Below are 2,660 nucleotides of genomic sequence, written 5' to 3'. Positions count from 1 at the left end.
GAACTTCATCTCCTTGGTTATGGAAACAGCTCAGTTTATAATCTGACAATGAACAGGAGTTGTCTTTAATGGAATCGCCCACAATCAGAAAACACCCAGTCATAAGCATAACTTAACTGTAACTGAACCTTTAGCTTCTTAAACTTAAATTATAACTGCCCGTGCAACTGGCTAAACTGTCAAGGAAGGCGGATTAATGCTTTTTCCAGTAAAATTGATACAGCAAACTTTTCTAAGCCGCAGGCAACCAGGCGTTTTCCCAGTTACTAGAGTTAATAAGTTGCCTTAATGCACTTAACAAACCACTGTTCTTTCCCTTCATTTTAATAATCCTCCGCAAGCTGACGGCGTATATTGGCAAAGTCTTTTAACTCTAGAATGTAAATCTGGGGAAAGGGAACACTGTCAACCACACGCTGAAATAACCTTGAAACAGCCCTCGGAGTCTGACGCATTTGTGGACATGTTTGCAGTGTAACATGTTCTTCCTTTGATTTGAGAAAGGAATAAATTATTTTTTTTCTGTGTTTCTTTTTGCTGCTTTGACGTTTTTGTGTGGCTTACACGAAGTGTAATCCACTCAATGCCATGGCCCAAGATATTTATTCCTGTTGTCACGTGGTTTCCTATCGTCGACGATAGGCCCCAGTCTACGCTCGGCTAAGCTACAAAAACTTCTAAGCTTCAGAAAGCGGCGATTTTGTGGGTGTAACACAGCGCGTTGTCGAAGATCGTCTTTTATCTGGTTATTTGTTCTTCTTTTCTGCTTGGATTTTACACGCCGGCTTTCCTACAGTCGGCTTGTCTTCTAGTAAGTTCGGATTACAGCGAGGAGTTGTGCTCTCACAGGGCAACATTTCAATTCACGGTCTGGACCTTTGGTACAGGTAGCGCCACATTAAAACTTACGAGTCATAATTTATTGACTCTCCTTTAGCCAACATTTAAAGGCTTGAAACTGCTCAGCAAACCTGCTTGAGAATACCTGAGAATATCTGAAAGTTTCTGAAAGTATTTGAAAGGCTCTGAAGTTACTTGCTGTTGTTGTTGAATCGAATTGGGACATTTCATTTTTTATCCGCACCCCCCCCCCCCCCCCCCTATGGAAGGCATTTTTCCGACAGGTCCCTTTTGCTCTGAAATCAGATTCCGACAGGTCCCTTTCACCTCTGAAGTTAGATTCCGACAGGCCCCTTTTACTCTGAAGCTTGATTCCGACAGGCCCGTTTTTGTATAGAACAAAGACTCCCGATTCCGACCCCCTAAACTGGGGCAGAAAATCCAGATTCCGACAGGGTCCTTCTTGACATTTAAAAAAAATGCCTTCCATAGGGGGGGTGCGGATAAAAAATGGAATGTCCCATTGGACGAACCATCCACACACATTTGACAAGGGTCTGCTAGCCCACGATTTCGTCAGAAGTAAGTAATATGGGAATCTCTGTTGAACATTACCGATCAAGAATCGGCTCTCATGACAATTTTCTTAAAACAATAGATGCTTTGTCGCGTTTCAAGGATCGTTTTTGGATTATAATGCTAATGATGCTTTACATGAATGTCTTTTATTTACCAACATTGAAACAAGTTGTTGGACAATACAAAATATGGAATGAAGTATTGTTTTGGTTTACCCAATTTGTGTACTACACTTGCTCACAATGTTTGTTTTGGACCTTTTTGTACAGTAGATTAGCACTTTGCATGATGCCAAGTTCATCTATTCATTTCATGTTTCCACATAGCTTCCATGATCAGGCTACTATAATATTAATTCTTGTGTAGATAAATACTGTACAGTAAGCAACTTTAAATGCAGATTTTGAAAGCTTTTGCTTTCATGTCCAAATTGAGCACTCTACTGGGATGAGTCATTGCCGCTAGCAATTGCGCATGCTCACTAGCTCGCTAGTTTGAGCACTCTGGCATGGCTTAGATGTACCACATGTGTGGGACATTTGGGGTGGCTTTATAAGCTTAACCTCCATCCCAGACATCAGCACTGCACTGATGAGGCCCAGAAGGCCGAGACAGTACTGTCTGCAGTTAGTTTAATTTTCTTATATATATATATATATATATATATATATATATGTATATATTACTAATTTATTTATTTACATATTTATTTTTATCTCCTAGTATAGTGTACACTGTTTTAGGAGTATTCCTATTAAAGCATTAAAGCTTGAACTTGGTAAACACACTGGCATAAAATTACAGGGTCCATAATAAGAAAACTTCAAAGATTCTGGTATTTAAAGTCATACGATACCATCATGAACTTCGCTGTACATTGAACTCTGTTGTTTTTTAGTTATCTTTCTGTTTGTTGTTCCTGAAATCTATTGTGATGACACTTTGGGTGTGTTCTTTTGGGGTGATCCGGATCGTGATCAGTGATCCAAGATTACTCACATGGTCCATCAAAGGAACTGACGAATCCGTGACCACAGAGGATTCATCAGTTCCTTTGATGCACCATTATTCCACTGATCCTGATCCTGATAACCCCAAAGAAATGCACCCTCTATCTCTATTGAACTTTTTGTTAAAACCTCCAGGTAAAATTGTTAATCTTATTGGGTTAAAAATTAGTAGCAACATTTGATTCATTAAAATATTGCTTGTGTTCAGATATTGTTATGCATCTATCTTTT

Source organism: Montipora foliosa, chromosome 2 (genome assembly GCF_036669935.1).
Source record: "Montipora foliosa isolate CH-2021 chromosome 2, ASM3666993v2, whole genome shotgun sequence".
Taxonomy (NCBI): Eukaryota; Metazoa; Cnidaria; class Anthozoa; order Scleractinia; family Acroporidae; genus Montipora; species Montipora foliosa.
Note: the sequence above shows the minus strand (reverse complement) of the source record.